General features: G+C 38.9%; 1 protein-coding gene and 1 long non-coding RNA gene across 2 annotated transcripts in view; one reads left to right on the forward strand and one right to left on the reverse strand.

The window, feature by feature from the left end:
• Positions 1–1,262, forward strand: part of LOC117198058 (uncharacterized) — a 29,220-nt gene extending 27,958 nt beyond the window's left edge. Inside the window, exon 7 of the long non-coding RNA XR_004478993.2 lies at positions 957–1,262. This is a non-coding gene — a long non-coding RNA (uncharacterized LOC117198058). The remainder of the gene's footprint in view (positions 1–956) is intronic.
• The window catches only part of LOC101285495 (growth-regulated alpha protein-like), a 114,817-nt gene that overhangs the window by 50,521 nt on the left and 45,893 nt on the right, over positions 1–18,403 (reverse strand). The window lies entirely within an intron of this gene.

The raw sequence follows: 18,403 nt of genomic DNA on the forward strand, positions 1-18,403 counted from the left end.
ATGTGTACTATTCCTTCTACCTACTTAGCTGCTTCTTTTGAAGTTCTCAGGAGGGTGATGCATTAATTTTGGAGCATTCTAACATACACTGTGTAACAGATATGTTATATAATATCACTCCCAGCATCCTCAATCTTTCTATTATAGTGTTGAAATCAATATTTGACTAACATTTATTTAAAAGTTACGTAAGGCCCTTAAAACAGTTACAGAGATAAAAACATTAACAGTTCCTGCAAATAGCAATCAAAATTGCTCTCTAAAAAAGGTTGCATGATTATTTCCAAGGACATGTTTATTAGTAACCATTAGCATAGGTAGTTGCATCTTTAAATAAGTGTCATCTTGTATTACTGGAGAGTAAAATTTAAAGGAAATTATGGGCTTTTCAAACTACTCCATGTCCCTGTTGGAATATAAAAACACATTCCTGAACAACCATAGCATTTCCATAAGCCAATAAAATGATGACTCAGAAGGCGAAATACTCTAGACCACAAACCACTTACATATGAATATTTTAAAATTATGTAAAAGTCCTATTTTAAAAGCATTCATATAATCAAGAAAATAAATGTATTGTGCAAAAGTCATTTAACCCCTGACTCTTCCCTGAAATGTCTGAAGGCAATTCATTGATTTCATGAAATACTGTGCTAAAGGAGATTTTTAGTTTTCCGACAGATTTATTATAATGACTTTAAACATTCTTTGGGGTTCACTTTCTTTGATGTCTTAATGCAGAAAAGAATTATATATAAGGACTTTTTGCTAGTATGCATTCTATGACATTGCTTGCAGTTCTCTGATGAGCAAATCCTAGTGTATCTCACTTCAGCCATGTTAGTGGCCACTTAACAAGGCTCTGAAGATTGTGGCCTGGTCCCCGGTTATTTCTATGGTCTAATATCTGGTCCAAATTTTTATACATTTGATTCTGTTAATTACGTGGACAGAGGACTTGAGTGAAGAGCAACACCAGATGAAAAGAATGGACTATGTTGCGGTTGATTCGGTGGACTCAGCAGAAGGTGATGAAAACACTGAAATGGCAGCAGAGGTCCAGAAACAGCAATCTACAACACTCCATGTAACTATCTCTATTGAGTTGTTACTTAATACAAACTGATGAATGATCTTGGTAATTACTATAAAACTGTGATCTTCAAGTGTGAAAATATGTATTGTGGATGACAAAGGTACACTTAGTTCATTCTTTTGTAGCCACTGAAATCTTAAATAAAATTAATTTCTGCACTGAACACGGTACTGATTTTCATCCATGGAGGAAGATAGATTCACTTTAGAATATATATATTTTATGTTTTCTATAAACCAGGCAAAAACTGGGAATACAAAGATCTGGTTTTTGTCCTTGAAGTGTTCACAGTCTAGAGCGAGAGAAACACTTTATAAGACAAATACTAATAGAGTTGCATGGAGCTCCAAAGCATATTTCATACTTCAAACTACATTTTATACTTAGTAACCTCACTATCTAAAACAGAGAAAAGTTAATATTGTGTAAACTAATTTTGGGTAAAATAATATTATCCAACTCTAAAGGCTGTTGTGAGGATTGACTGTGTTATTGTAGGTAAAGTGCTCAAAATAGTACTCGGCACCTGTTAAATATTGGCAATTATTTGTACTTGTTGTCATTATGGAAACTCCACATTTCCTTTTGTTCTTCAGTTCCTGTACAGTAGTAGCTACCACTTAATGCATGCCTACTATATACCACATATCTTACCCCAAGTAATTTTTTTTTTTTGCTGTACACGGGCCTCTCACTGTTGTGAGCACAGGCTCTCACCGTTGCGGAGCACAGGCTCCGGACGCACAGGATCAGCGGCCATGGCTTACGGGCCTAGCCGCTCCGCGGCATGTGGGATCTTCCCGGACCGGGGCACGAACCTGTGTCTCCTGCATCGGCAGGCAGACTCTCAACCACTGCGCCACCAGGGAAGCCCCCCCAAGTAATATTTTGTTAATCCTTTCAATAACTCTCTGAAATAACTGCTATAGCTTCTCATTTATAAATGGAAAATTCAACATTCAGAAATTAAATAATTTTCCCAATTTCAGCTCTAGTAAGTCCAGAGCTAAAATTCAGTCTATAATTTTCTATTAAACCACACAGCCCCATTGATAGAGATCGTTAATGAAGAATTGGGATTAAATTGCTTAGTTCTCTGAGAGATTGGCTCTTTCAATCCACCCTTTGTTCCCTTTGGAGCAAAGACAGACACTGAGAGAACTATTATAACTTATAGGGAACTAGAAAAATATACAAAGTCAATCCAATGCATTTTTCTAACGTTTCCTCCCTTTTTACAGCTGGCCTGTAGAGAAGATGGAGTTTGTGGTCCTTGATGAGGGGAGAAAAAGTGTTTGAGCATTATACTTCCCACATTCAATGGTTTGTAGAAAAATCTATATTTCTAGGTCTATCATGTCATATTCATAAAACATTATTAATAATCCCAAATCACTCCAAAGCAGTGAGCAATCAGGAGAGAACTGGACGAATATGATCCATGAGGAACGGGGATGAATGAAGCTATAGGGAAGAGGCATGCTTTGCTTCGGCAGGACCTACACCTACGGCCCTGACCAGCCTAGTCTTTGCCTGGTTCCTCCCTATGTCCTTCTCAAAGTAAACTAAGTAAGCAAGGTAACTAAGTGTGCTTAAATTGGGTTTTTAACAGTACTCAACTTATTGAATGGGCATCTTGATTATTTTCTTTGTTTTAAAACTTAAATATGTGTGTGTGCATATGGACATACTCTTTTTTTTTTAAGGTAATAAATGGTTAAAATTTATTAGATGGTTAATTATGTGCCCGGACTGTTCTATGCACTTTACACTATTTCATTTAATCCTTAAAACATTTCTATGAGTTAGGTATTATTATTAACCCATTTTCACAGATGAGGAAACTGAGGCCCAGGATAACAAGGCTGGTAGAATACACAAGATCATAAAGCTGGTAAAAATCAGAAGCCAGACAGCCAAATGCAGACCTTGAGTTTTTATGTGTTATGTTAGACTGCTTTCCATGTTCCTTAGAAAATTTGGAAAATAATTGAGAAATAAATGTCACTCATAATTGCATTGCCAAAAGATAGCCATTATCTATATTTTTACAGTTTTGTGCACATAAAAATATTATGCCAAATGTTTCATATTTTCACTTGATGTATCATAATGCACAACTTAAGATATTTTAAATTGTTTGAACATTATGACTTTTTTATTTTCCATGGTATATCATCATTTAGTTAACAATTTCCATGTTTTTAAGAATTTATATGGCTCTTTTTTTTTTTTTTTTTTTTGTGGTACACGGGCCTGTCACTGTTGTGGCCTCTCCCGTTGTGGAGCACAGGCTCCGGACGCGCAGGCTTAGCGGCCATGGCTCATGGGCCCAGCCTCTCGGCGGCATGTGGGATCCTCCCAGCCCGGGGCACGAACCCATGTCTCCTGCATCGGCAGGTGGACTCTCAACCACTGCGCCACCAGGGAAGCCCTATATGGCTCATTTTTAATCATAAAAGTATTACATTGACATCTTTGTGTTTAAAGTTTTTTTATGTAATTATTTAAGATTATCTTTTAGGATACATTCCTAGAAATCTAATTCCTATTCCAAAGACACAATTTTGTTTTAATGCTCGAGATTTTTTTTGAATAAAAATTTATTTAGAACTTCCCATGAGACTTTCTGTCTATTCTTTCTGTTGAGCCCTTATTTGCCCCTTTGTAATGGCTTCAACTCCCAAAGAATTCCGAATTTCCAATCATTTAGAGTTAGAGGACAAGTTAATTTTTAAATGGAGGTCACTATTTACTTTAGCTAATATTAGTATAACAAGTTAGTGTTTTCAATTCTCCCACTGTGCTTTCTCCCAAGTCATTTTGCTCCTTTAATGCAGGCTTTGGATTCTTGAGTGCTTCTGGATTGAGTTCTGTCTGTGCTGCCACTTACCCAGAAAGTCTGGCTCTTCTTGAATTCTTTCCAGTCTCTCCCTTCCAGGCTTTCACATTCTGCCTGTCTCACAATATTATTGAAATGTGTCTTCAACCTCCAGGTTCAAGCTAGATCTACTGCTTTCCTAGCTTCTTCGGTGGCTGAAGGCCTGCTTTTTTCGGGGGGCGGGGGGTCTGGGCAAACAGACCTTCCATCTGAGGACACCTGCTTGTCTTCCCAAGTCCCCCGACTTCTGCTGGAGGCTGGGCTCTATGGCCAGGTTTTTACTTGGAGTTGTTGTGGAACATACATGTCTAGGAGGGAGGGAAAGGAAAACATGTTTCAACCGACAAAATGTCTCATAAACATGACCTGAGAATAATTCAGAATCCTGGAGATAAGTGGGACTGTAATTATTCTCGACACCATAACTCAATACTTTAAAAATTCACCATGAAGAGAGAAGCTTTTCAATTGCACACTTAGTGCTAAATCCACATTGCAAACAAAAGGTAGTCCACATTGCAAACAAAAGGTAGAATAACACCAATTAGTTAGCGGGCAAATAAATTTCAACTTTTTTTTTTTTTTTTTTTTTGCGGTACGCGGGGCTTTCACTGCTGTGGCCTCTCCCGTTGCGGAGCACAGGCTCCGGACGCACAGGCTCAGCGGCCATGGTTCACAGGCCCAGCCGCTCGGCGGCATGTGGGATCTTCCCGGACCGGAACACGAACCCGTGTCCCTTGCATCGGCAGGCGGACTCCCAACCACTGCGCCACCAGGGAAGCCCAAATTTCAACTTTTAATGAACGGACTGGGAAGAGCTTTGCAATGAGTTGCAAAGATGATGGCCATGGGAGCCTGCAGAAGATCATTAGCGACCAATTGTATTGTCCATGACAGCTTTCTGTTTAGATGAGATATTAGTACCAGCCTTATAGAAATAGAGATCAGAAGGAGAGAATCCTGTGAATCAAGCTGAGGACTAGGAGATAAGAACCAGAAAACCTGGGGTCTAATTCTAGCCTTGACAGTGACTTTATATATTTGGACAAGTTACTTTAACTTTTGTTTCTTAATAGCAAGTGCTAACTATGAGGGAACTTACATTGCAATAACAAATACTAACTACAAGAAAAATGACAAAGCAATGCATTCAGGTAAAATTCTTTATCTGAAGAAGATGTGGGAATAGAAGTCACTGTTCACCTTGCAGTCCATATCATCTTTTAAGTGTGTGTGTGTTTTAGTATTAATATTTACAATTTTTTATGAAATAATGGAAAAATAGTTGCTATATTCCAGCATGTAACAATTGAAATCATTCTAAAATGTTGGCCAAGTGGTGGCAGCATTAACAGAGATCAAAGCCTCATAAAGATATTAATTGGCCAGATTGCATCTCTTAGATTATTCATTTCCCAAAAGAAGGAAAATGCAGACTCATTTTGTTAATCACACGTTGAGAGATTTTTGGAACCATAGGAAAGGGAATAGCCAGTCTTATTCAAAACACTTTTAAATATTTATCTCTAATCCTGAGAGACATTTCTTAACAAAGAAAGTATACTGGCTGAGGCACAAGTGGTCAGGGAACACAGTAGAGAAGTAATGGGATATTCTAGGGACAGACAGCCAAGAGCTTAGAAGATTTACAAATTCACTGAAACAAATATGGCTTGATTGTCTATGACTAAAAACTTGAACTTAGATAGGAAAAACTAGAAAATAAAATGGAATAAAGTGTGGAATGTATTTTAAAGCCACACAGACTAAATAAAATATAAACCCCATTTTGTAATGAGATTTGATAGCAGGAAGTTCCTTGGAAACTACTGCATTATGCAACTTGCCAAAGAAACATGTTATTATTGATAGAGGGGATCTGCTCACTTCTAGCATGGTAATTAATTATTTATTCTAATGTGAGAGAGAAAAATAGACCTATGTTAATAGATTTCCAGGGATCTAGTAAATCAGTACTTGCAAAACTATACGGAAAAGGAAATCTACATCTTTTTGCTTGGCAGAAAAACAAGGTAATAAAATATTAGGCGGCGGGCCCAGATTTGCATTTTCTGTCGTCAGTTTAAAATTTATAAGTGGGTTATATTCTAAAATTTTTAATCCAAGTTAGTTGGTTAGTATTTGAAACGTTTTTCCTCTAGAAATAAGGTTCTGGATGATAGATTACTTCACAGAATTACCCTGGTCCTGACACACCCTCAACACACACACACACACACACACACACACACACACACACACACTTCTATCAATTTCATTTTACTCATTTGAAGATGGAAATAATAACTTCCCATTAGGGTAGTTTGTTGTCAGCCTTAAGTAAGGTAAGCTAAAATTCTTTTGCATTGCAAAATCCTACAAAATATTAATTATTAATATACTCTAGTACTATATGTTTAGCTTCTCTTTGGATTAAATCACCCTTTGTAAACAAGGTCGATAACTAAATGCTTATAAGGTTTCTCTAGAGGAAAGTGCATTGTGTGTCAAGAAGAGGCTGCAGCAGATCAAGAAATATGGAGTCCCCAGCTGTGGTGCTGCCAGCCAGCCATCTGGCCAACAGAAATACTTCTTCACTGCTTCCCCTCCCTTTCCCAGCCGTAGTGATAGCTATTTCCCAGAAAGCAAGGAACAGCTATTCTCATTCCTCTGGTGGGCCCATATCCTCTGTTTACCATATTATCCTCCCTTTTTTCATAACTGCCTTGCCTCTATTCTCTGGTTGTTTCATGCATAAGAGATTTGTTTCTTTTATTAGATTCTAAACTGTTGGGAAGCCAGACCTGTATTTTGCACCTGTAGACTCAGGGCACGTAGCACAACTATAGGCACAAAATTGGCACTTGACAAATGCTAAGTAGAGAACAGGAGGGCACTTTTCCAGGTAAAGTTAATGCTATTACAAAGCTAGAAGGTGAAAATAGCTCTGTTGCCTCCAAGAAGTATTATATAGATTGAAGGAAAGGCAGTAAGATCCAAACCACACGGAGGAGTGGTAATGACCACATAAAAGATTTATGAGCCATGGCCAAGCCTGAAGATATTTGAGAAGAAAATCACTTGATAAAAATGTTTAATAAAAGCAGTTTCTCAAGAAACAGAGAAGTTCTATATATCAGAAGTTTCGAAACATAATTTTATTTATTTATTTGGTTGTGCTGGGTCTTAGTTGCTGCATGGGGGCTCCTTAGTTGGGGCATGCGAACTCTTAGTTGCAGCATGCACGTGGGATCTAGTTCACTGACCAAGGATCGAACCCTGACCCCCTGCATTGGGAACGCGGAGTCTTAGCCACTGTGCCACTAGGGAAGCCTCTAGAAAAACAATTTTTTAACAGGAAAAGAAGATGGCATCTATTAGGAAAGGCATTTTCAGGAGAGTAAATTTAGGTTAATGCTATACTGAGTAAATCTAAGAAATTATATCATTCAGGCTGCAAGGTAGATGTCTAACTCATCTTCCTTGTCATCTGCACCACCTACAATAGATAGATAATTACCTCTACTTTCCTTATTTTGAGCTGTGTTGACTTAGCTAAAAGCTGAAATCACAATTACAATAGTTAACATTTTAAACACTCACTATGTGCCAAGACTATTTCACCTGCTTTAGGTGGATTATAACATTGAATCCTTGCATTAATGTGATGATTTAGGAACCACTGAGGAAACTGCTGCTCAGACATTTTAATCACCTTGCCAAGGCTATACTGCTCACAAGTGGTGGAGCCAGGGTGGGAACTCAACAATCATTATTTCTAAACCACATTTCTCAACCAATATGCCATAACACCTTCCAAATATGAAGAAAGCTTATTCACTTAGGTGGTCTAAATCTGTGTTTTGATGTGAAAACAAAAACCCCACCTCCCTCTAAGTTAATGTATATGCTGTCCTCTGCTCTAGATCCATTATAATCATTGCTTATACTTTCGATCCCCAACTGCCCTGTCTGTTGGCCCTTCCTTCTTTCCTTATTTTCCACACTTTATCCAGTTGAAAACACTGCACAATGGCTAACCCACTCATTGGCGGTCTGTGGCTAATTTTGGTTATGTGTTAGTGGGAGACAGACAGCAAGAGGGATGGCAAGTGAAGGGGTTGGGTTGGTTTCATCCTTCTTTTGTCCTTCTCTGAAACCCGTAACTCATTATGATCCCAAACAGTGTCTATCTTCTGCCTGGCTTCTCACCAAGACTGGCTTTGAGGCTAGACATACCTAGGTTGAGGTCAGGGTGTGTGATTTTTCATCTCTCGCAGCAGATGTAAGAAGAAGCTCAAAAACAATGGGGAATGCAACTTCTACCATGTGCTTACTCTGCACCAGTCTCGCTACTCTATGTAAATTGTTTCCTATGATCTTCACAACAACCTTTGGAGGAGGAAAGTACTCTAATTATTTCAGGAGGAAACAGGGTGGTCCTAGTTTTAGAAAAATGCCCACATTCACACCACTTTAAATGACAGAACAAGCATCAGGTTTAACTGATTCCAAATCCTGTGCTCTTTGCATCCCAGGGGCTGGGAGTTATCCAAGAGTAAAGAGTTATGGGGTTACCAGCTCCCTGCATGAATACTTCTTGATAATAAAAACTATCCTTTTGGGAGACCTTCAAGATGGTGGAGGAGTAAGACATGGAGATCACCTTCCTCCCCACAAATACATCAGGAATACATCTACATGTGGAACGACTCCTACAGAACACCTACTGATTGCTGGCAGAAGACCTCAGACTTCCAAAAAGGCAAGAAAATCCCCATGTACCTGGGTAGGGAAAGAGAAAAAAGAAAAAAAGAGTCAAAGGAATAGGAATGGGTCCTGTGCCTCTGGGAGGGAACTGTGAAGGAGGAAAAGTTTCCACACGGTAGGAAGTCCCCTCACTGGTGGGGCCAGGGGGTGGGGAGCCTCAGAGCCATGGAGGAGGGCGCAGCAACAGGGATGCAGAGGTCAAAGTGCAGAGATTTCCGCACAGAGGATCACCAGGCTGAGATGCTTGTCTGCTCACCCTCCAGGGCGGGCGGGGCTGGGAGCTGAGTCTCGGGCTTCGGAGGTCAGACCCCAGGGAGAAGACTGGGGTTGGCTGCATGAACACAGCCTGAAGGGGGCTAGTGTGACACAGCTAGCTGGGAGGGAGTCCAGGAAAAAGTCTGGACCTTCCAGAGAGACAAGAGACCATTGTTTCAGGGTGAGTGAAGAGAGCGGCTTCCTGCTGCGTGTACCCACAGACAGCAGAGCACCACCTGAGCAAGATCCAGAGATGGGGGTGAGCTGCAGCTATCATCTTGGACCCCAGAGGCAGACACGGCCTGCTACCACTGCTGCCTCTGCCACCAAGGGTCCTGTGTGCAAACACGGGTCAATACCCACACCCTCCCGGGAGCCTGTGCAGCATGCCACTGCCAGGATCCCATGACCCAGGGCCAACTTCCTTGGGAGAACGCGTGACATGTCTCAGGCTGTTGCAACTACACGCTGGCCTCTGCCGCTTCAGGCACTCCCCGCATACAGTTATGACTACCGTACCCCTCCCTATCCCCAGCCTGAGTGATCAAGAGAGCTGTAATCAGCCACTGCTTTGACCCCCTCCTGTCTGGGTGGGGAACAGATAGATGCCTGAGGGCAGCCTACATGCAGAGGTGGGACCAAAACCAAAGCTGAGCCTGGAGAGCTGTGTGAACAAAGAAGAGAAAGGGAAATCTCTCTGAGCAGCCTCAGGAGCAGCAGATTAAATCCCCAAAACCGGCTTGGTAAACCCTGAATCTGTGGAATACCTGAATAGACAACGAGGGTTCCCAAAATTGAGGTGGTAGACTTTGGGGGCAACTGTGAACTTAGGGTTTGCTTTCTGTGTTTGATTTGCTTTTGGTTTTATGTTTCTCTTAGTTTAGTATTTAGTGTTTGTTTTCATTTGTGGTTTTGTTTATTGGTTTGGTTGCTCTCTTCCTTTATTTAAAAAACATTTTTTTCCCTCTTTTTGTGACTGTGTGTGTGTATGTTTCTTTGTATGATTTTGTCTGTTTAGTTTTGTTTTTACCATTTGTTTTGGGGCTCTGCCTGTTAATTTTTTTGTTGTTTGTTTTCTTCCTTTTCTTCTGTGACATGCGGCTGGCAGGGTCTTGGTGCTCTGGCCGGGTGTTGGGCCTGAGCCTCTGAGGTGGGAAAGCTAAGTCCAGGACATTGAATCACCGGAGACCTCCCGGTCCCAAGTAATATTAATCGGTGAGAGCTCTCCCAGAGATCTCCGTCTCAACACTAAGACTCAGCTTAACCCAACGGCCAGCAAGCTACAGTGCTGCACACCTAATGCCAAACAAGACAGGAACACAACACCACCCATTAGCAGACAGGCTGCCTAAAGTCATACTAAGTTCACAGACACCCTAAAACACACCACCAGACATGACTCTGCCCACCCGAGGGACAACATCCAGCCCCACCCACTAGAACACAGGCACTAGTGCCCCTCAACAGGAAGCATACACAAGCCACTGAACCAACCTCACTCACTGGGGGCAGACAACAGACATAAGAGGAACTACGAACTTGCAGCCTATGAAAAGGAGACCCCAAACACAGTAAGTTCAACAAAATGAGAAGACAGAGAACTATGCAACAGGTGAAGGAGCAAGGTAAAAAACCACTACACCAAACAAGTGAAGAGGAAATAGGCAGTCTATCTGAAAAAGAATTCAGAGTAATGATAGTAAAGATGATCCAAAATCTCAGAAATAGAATGTAGAAAATACAAAAGACGTTTAACAAGGACCTAGAAGAACTAAAGAGCAATGATGAACAACACAATAAATGAAATTATAAATACTCTAGAAGGAATCAGTAGCAGAATAACTGAGTTAGAAGAATGGATAAGTGACCTGGAAGATAGAATAGTGGAAATAAGTACTACAGAGCAGAAAAAGAAAAAAGAATAAAAAGAACTGAGGACAGTTTCAGAGACTTCTGGGACAACATTAAATGCAACAACATTCGAATTATAGGGGTCCTAGAAGAAGAAGAGAAAAAGAAAATCTGAGAAAATATTTGAAGAGATTATAGTGGAAAACTTCCCTAACATGGGAAAGGAAAGAGTCAATCAAGTCCAGGAATCACAGAGAGTCCCATACAGGATAAACCCAAGGAAAAACAGAAGACAAATATTAATCAAACTATCAAAAATTGAATACAAAGAAAAACTATTAAAAGCAGCAAGGGAAAAGCAACAAATAACATACAAGGGAATCCCCAAAAGGTTAACAGCTGATCTTTCAGCCGAAACTCTGCAAGACAGAAGGGAATGGCAAGACATATTTAAAGTGATGAAAGGGAAATACCTACAACCAAGGTTACTCTACCCAGCAAGGATCTCATTCAGATTCAACAGAGAAATTGAAAACTTTATAGAGAAGCAAAGTTAAGAGAATTCATCACCACCAAACCAGCTTTAAAACAAATGCTAAAGGAACTTCTCTAGACAGGAAACACAGGAGAAGGAAAAGACCTACAAAAACAAACCCAAAACAATTAAGAAAAAGGTAATAGGAACATACATACTGATAATTACCTTATATGTAAATGGATTAACTGCTCCAACCAAAAGACACAGACTGGCTGGATGGATACAGAAACAAGACCCATATATATGCTGTCTACAAGAGACCCACTTCAGACTTAGGAACACATACAGACTGAAAGTCAGTGGATGGAAAAAGATGTTTCATACAAATGGAAATCAAAAGAAAGCTGGAGCAACAATACTCGTATCAGACAAAATAGACTTTAAACTAAAGACTATAACAGAGACAAAGAAGGACACTACATAATGATCAAGGGATCAATCCAAGAAGAAGATATAACAATTGTAAATATTTATGCACACAACATAGGAGCACCTCAATACATAAGGCAAATGCTAACAGCCATAAAAGGGGAAATCGACAGTAACACAATCATAGTATGGGAATTTAACTCCCCTCTTACACCAATGGACAGATCATGGAAAGTGAAAATGAATAAGGAAACACAAGCTTTAAATGACCCTTTAGAGCAGATGGACTTAATTGATATTTATAGGACATTCCATCGAAAAACAACAGAATACACTTTCTTCTCAGGTGCTCATGGAACATTCTCCAGGATAGATCATACCTTGGGTCACAAATCAAGCCTCAGTAAATTTAAAGAAATTGAAACTACATCAAGTATCTTTTCCAACCACAATGCTATGAGACTAGATATCATTTACAGGACAAAAACATAAAAAATACAAATATATGGAGGCAAAACAATACACTACTAAATAACCAAGATATCACTGAGGAAATCAAAATATACCTAGAAATAAATGACAATGAAAACACGATGACCCAAAACCTATGGGATGCAGCAAAAGCAGTTCTACGAGGGAAGTTTATAGCAATACAATCCTACCTCAAGGAACAAGAAACATCTCAAATAAACAACCTAACCTTACACCTAAAGCAATTAAAGAAGAACAAAAAACCCAAAGGTACCAAAAGAAAGAAATCATAAAGATCAGATCAGAAAAAATGAAAAAGAAATGAAAGGAACAATAACAAAGATCAATAAAACTAAAAGCTGGTTCCTTGAGAATATAAACAAAATTGATAAACCATTAGCCAGACTCATCAGGAAAAAAAGGGAGAAGACTCAAATCAACAGAATTAGAAATGAAAAAGGAGAAGGAACAACTGCAGAAATACAAAGGATCGTGAGAGACTACTACAAGAAAGTGCATGCCAATAAAGTGGACAATCTGGAAGAGATGGACAAATTCATAGAAAAGCACAACCTTCCAAGACTGAACTCAGAAGAAATAGAAAATATGAACAGACCAATCACAAGCACTGAAATTGAAACTGTGATTAAAAATCTTCCAACAAACAAAGCCCGGGACCAGATGGCTTCACATTTTGAATTCTATCAAAAATTTAGAGAAGAACTAACACCTATCCTTATCAAACTCTTCCAAAATATAGCAGAGGGAGGAAGACTCCCAAACTCATTCTACGAGGCCACAATCACCCTGATACCAAAACCAGACAAAGATGTCACAAAGAAAGAAAACTACAGGCCAGTATCACTGAGGAACATAGATGCAAAAATCCTCAACAAAATACTAACAAACAGAATCCAACAGCACATTAAAAGGATCATACAATATGGTCAAGTGGGGTTTATCCCAGGAATGCAAGTATTTTTCAATATACACAAATCAGGCAATGTGATACACCATATTAACAAATTGAAGTAGAAAAACCATATGATCATCTCAATAGATGAAGAAAAAGCTTTCGACAAAATTCAACACCCATTTATGATAAAAACTCTCAAGAAAGGACATAGAGGGAACTTACCTCAACATAATAAAGGCCATATATGACAAACCCACAACCAACATCATTCTCAATGTTGAAAAACTGAAACCATTGCCTCTAAGATCAGGAACAAGACAAGAGTGCCCACTCTCACCACTATTATTCAACATAGTTTTGGAAATTTTAGCCATGGCAATCAGAGAACAAAAAGAAATAAAAGGAATCCAAATCAGAAGATAAGATGTAAAGCTGTCACTGTTTGCAGATGACATGATACTGTATATAGAGAATCCTAAAGATGTTACCAGAAAACTACTAGAGCTAATCAATGAGTTTGGTAAAGTAGCAGGATACAAAATTAATGCACAGAAATCTCTTGCATTCCTATACACTAATGATGAAAAATCTGAAAGAGAAATTAAGGAAACACTCCCATTTTTCACTGCAACAAAAAGAATAAGATACCTAGGAATAAACCTACCTAAGGAGACAAAAGACCTGTATGCAGAAAACTATAAGACAGTGATGAAGGAAATTAAAGATGATACAAACAAATGGAGGGATATACCTTATTCTTGCATTGGAAGAATCAACATTGTGAAAATGACTATACTACTGAAAGCAATCTACAGATTCAATGCAATCCCTATCAAACTACCACTAGCATTTTTCACACAACTAGAACAAAAAATTTCACAATTTGTATGGAAACACAAAAGACCCTTAATAGCCAAAGCAATCTTGAGAAAGAAAAACGGAGCTGGAGGAATCAGGCTCCCGGACTTCATACTATACTACAAAGCTACAGTAATCAAGACAGTATGGTACTGGCACAAAATCAGAAATATAGATGAATGGAACAGGGTAGAAAGCCCAGAGATAAACCCAGGCACATATGGTCACCTTACCTTTTACAAAGGAGGCAAGAATATAAAATGGAGAAAAGACAGTCTCTTCAATAAGTGGTGCTAGCAAAACTGTAAAAGTATGAAACTAGAACACTTCCTAACATCACACACAAAAATAGACTCAAAATGGATTAAATGCCTAAATGTAAAGCCAGACACTATAAAACTCTTAGAGGAAAACATAGGCAGAACACTGTATGACATAAATCACAGCAAGATCCTTTTTGACCCCCCTCCTAGAGAAATGGAAATAAAAACAAAAATAAGCAAATGTGACCTAATGAAACTTAAAAGCTTTTGCACAGCAAAGGAAACCATAAACAGATGAAAAGACAACAAACAAAAAAACTGACAAACAATTAATCTCTCAAATATACCAGCAGATCAATATCAAAAAGCAAATAACCCAATCCAAAAATGGATGGAAGACCTATATAGACATTTCTCCAAAGAAGATATACAGATTGCCAAAAAACACATGAAAGGATGCTCAACATCACTACTCATTAGAGAAATGCAAATCAAAACTACAATGAGGTATCACTTCACACTGGTTAGAATGGGCATCATCAGAAAATCTATAAAGAACAAATGTTGGTGAGGGTATGGAGAAAAGGGAACCCTCTTGCACTGTTGGTGGGAATGTAAATTGATACAGCCACTATGGAGAACAGCATGGAGGTTGCTTAAAAATCTAAAGTAGAACTACCATACAACCCAGGAGTCCCACTACTGGGCATATACCCTGAGAAAACCATAATTTAAAAAGAATCATGTACCATGATGTTCATTGCAGCTCTATTTATTATAACCAGGACAAGGAAACAACCTAAGTGTCCATCAACAGATGAATGGATAAAGAAGATGTGGCAGATATATACAATGGAATATTACTCAGCCATATAAAGAAACAAAACTGAGTTATTTGTAGTGAGGTGGATGGGCCTTGTGTCTGCCATACAGAATGAAGTAAGTCAGAAAGAGAAAAACAAATATCATATGCTAACACATATATATGGAATCTAAAAAAAAAAAGTTCTGAGCATCCTGAGAACAGGACAGGAATAATGACGCAGATGTAGAGAATGGACTTGAGGACACGAGGAGGGGGAAGTGTAAGCTGGGACGAAGTAAGAGAGTAGCAGTGACGTATATACACTACCAAATGTAAAATAGATAGCTAGTGGGAAGCAGCTGCAAAGTACAGGGAGATCAGCTGGGTGCTTTGTGACCACCTAGAGGGGTAGGATAAGGAGTTTGGGAGGGAGACGCCAAAGGGAGGGGATAAGGGAATATATGTATACATGTAGCTGATTCACTTTATTATACAGCAGAAACTAACACACCATTGTAAAGCAATTATACTCCAATAAAGATGTCCAAAAAATCCACAAACTATCCTTTTGTGAGTGATTGCTAAGAACCGGGCTCTTTGCTGAGAACTTTGCATGTGTTACCTAATTTAATCCCTCACAACTCTATGAAATAGGTACTGTTATGCTTATTGAATATCAGGCATTGTTCTAAACCCTTGACATCAATTACTTCATTTAGTCCTCATAACAACCCTATGAAGTAGCTGTCATTATCATCCCTGTTTTACAGATGAGGAAAATAAGCCCCTGATCAGGTAAATCATTTGCTCAATGTCACACAGCTATCAAGGGGCAGGATTCACTTTGGAGACCATACTTCTATGCTCACTGAGCTCAGCTGCCTTTTACCCTTCATGTTGTCCCCAGAGCTCTCTTCCTAAAATTTGGATCCAGTCATATCCATCCCCCTCTTAATGACCTGCAATAATTTCCCATTATTTATGAAACAAGTTCAAAAATATTTTGCTCAGCATTCAAGGCTCTCCACAATTTGGGTCTCATAACATTCTATCTTATTTCTCCTTTTGACTAGCTGCTCTATCTACTCTGGACTAATTGCCACCCCTAAACTAGCCAATCATACTCAGAAATTCATGATTTTTTTTGCAGGTTGGAAGACTTTTCTTTAGCTTTCAAAATCCAGATCAATGTTCAAGCTATCTCAAGTGGTTCTCTTCCCACAAAGCCTACCTTGTTTTCTCTTCACAGAGTAACCACTGCCTTCTTCTGCCCTTATTTATACTGACATAATATCGTGTCTTTTGCTCTGCTCTGTATTATACTGTGATGTTTGTTCCTCTTCCATTCAGATGAAACTCTGCATCTCTTGAGGTCAAGGACTCTGTCTTATTAACATCCCAGTGCCTAGCATTTAGTATAGATTGTTGACATTCACGAACATTCCTGAATGAATGAGTATATGAGTAAGTGAATGAAAATACTGAATATTTTTTCAGCTTTGTGGGAAAAACAGAAGTTCGAAGTGTTAGTGAAATAAATTAACTTTCAGAGTAAATAAAAATTATTTCTGTATTGCATGCATGTTTCAGATAAGTGTGCAGCAATATTTTCTGTTTTTGATAAAACTAGCACATCAGAAATATTAATTTGTTCAACAAGACTTTGATGCGAAGGAATTGTTCCTTAGTTGGAGAGATGAATAAAGTTGGCTCTATGATATTAGATGAAGATGGAGAGCACTGTTTTTCAAACATTTTTTTAACATAACTCAAGAAATTGATATTACATCTTGACTGCATGATCTATTTGTTATAATACTTCCTAGCTGTATTACTAATAGTGCAAAATTTCTCCTTGGGGACTATTTAAGAGTAGCATAGGCAAACTCTCTTTCTGATGATGTTTTAAGCTACAGCCCTTGGCACTCTTAGAATTCACCCTGAAATTTCCTGGCTCCTTGCCGTTGCTTTTGCTCTGTACAAATGCTCTTCATCTTCCTTCCCATGTCTCCCTCATGTCACCTTGCACCCAAATTCTTAGTCACAGAGGTGACTAAAATGTCCCATTCTCCACGATCCCCTGGGGGGGGGAACTACTCTTATTCTCTGCTACCAATACATCGTGTTTGTTTGCATTTATAATAGCATTAATCATGTTTGCTTACTTCTGCCTCTCCCAGTGGATTATAAATTGATTGCAGGAGGGGATATCCCCCTGGCATTTAGCCTCATGTCATACTACTTTCCCCAAGCCATTCGAGTCTCCATTCCATTCCTTTAGTGTGCCAGCTCTTTCCAATATTATGGCTTTTTATTTTGGTTTCCTCTGCCTGTGTGGTAGACATCTGGGGGAAATCACAATTAGTTTTCCATTTTACTCAGAATATGACTGTCTAGTGATAGACTACATTTCCTACTTGCCCTTTCATCGAGGTGTAGCCATATTACAAAGCCAACTGACATCAGTAGCATATGAGTGCAAGGGATTATCTCATTTAACCCTCTCAACAACATATAGAGAAGGCACTGACATTATCATTATGCCACTTCACTAGGAAGAAATAGGCTTAGAAAGGTTGAATAACTCAGTCAAGTAAAAGTTTATCCTTTTAAGGATACTCTTTGATGCTCATATATCTCTTGTGAGTTTGGTTTGCAAGAATCGTGTCTCTAGAAGTCTAGAAGTCACAGTGGAGAAGACAGACCTGCCCTTTTAGGCTGGATCCCCAGATGACTTTACAGAGCAGAGCCTGACTACTGACCCTGTACTGGAAAGGGAAAGAGAAGTGAGCTTCTGTCTTGTTTAGTCATTGAATTTTAGTCTGTTTATTAACCATTACTCCAAACTGACCTGCCCTGAAACACCTTTCTACCAGTAGTAAAACCTACTGATACTTCAGATCTCAGCTTAAATATTCTTTCCTCCAAGAGGTCTTTCTGGGCCTCTCAATTTAAATGGTTTTCCTTATACAACCTATTTATGACTCAGCTTGTCTCGGAGAAAGCTCAGCACCAGCTAGAACTCTTATCTATTTATGTAATTGTTCGTCTCTCTCCCTCCCTAGATGTAAGCTCCATGAGTGCAGGGACCACATCTGCTTATTCACCAGTACTAACACACTGTCCAGCACATGATTGGCTCCCAATAAAGATTTGCTATGTAAATACAGCTAATAGTAATAATTTGGGCACTAACTGTCCCTTATTGAATATTTTCAATTTTCAGGAGTTGTACTAAGTGTTTTACATACATTATTTCATTTAATCCTCTCAACAACATATAGAGAAGCCACTAATAGCATCATTATCCCATGTTACTTGGGGAAA

This window comes from Orcinus orca, chromosome 4 (assembly GCF_937001465.1).
Source record: "Orcinus orca chromosome 4, mOrcOrc1.1, whole genome shotgun sequence".
Lineage (NCBI taxonomy): Eukaryota > Metazoa > Chordata > Mammalia > Artiodactyla > Delphinidae > Orcinus > Orcinus orca.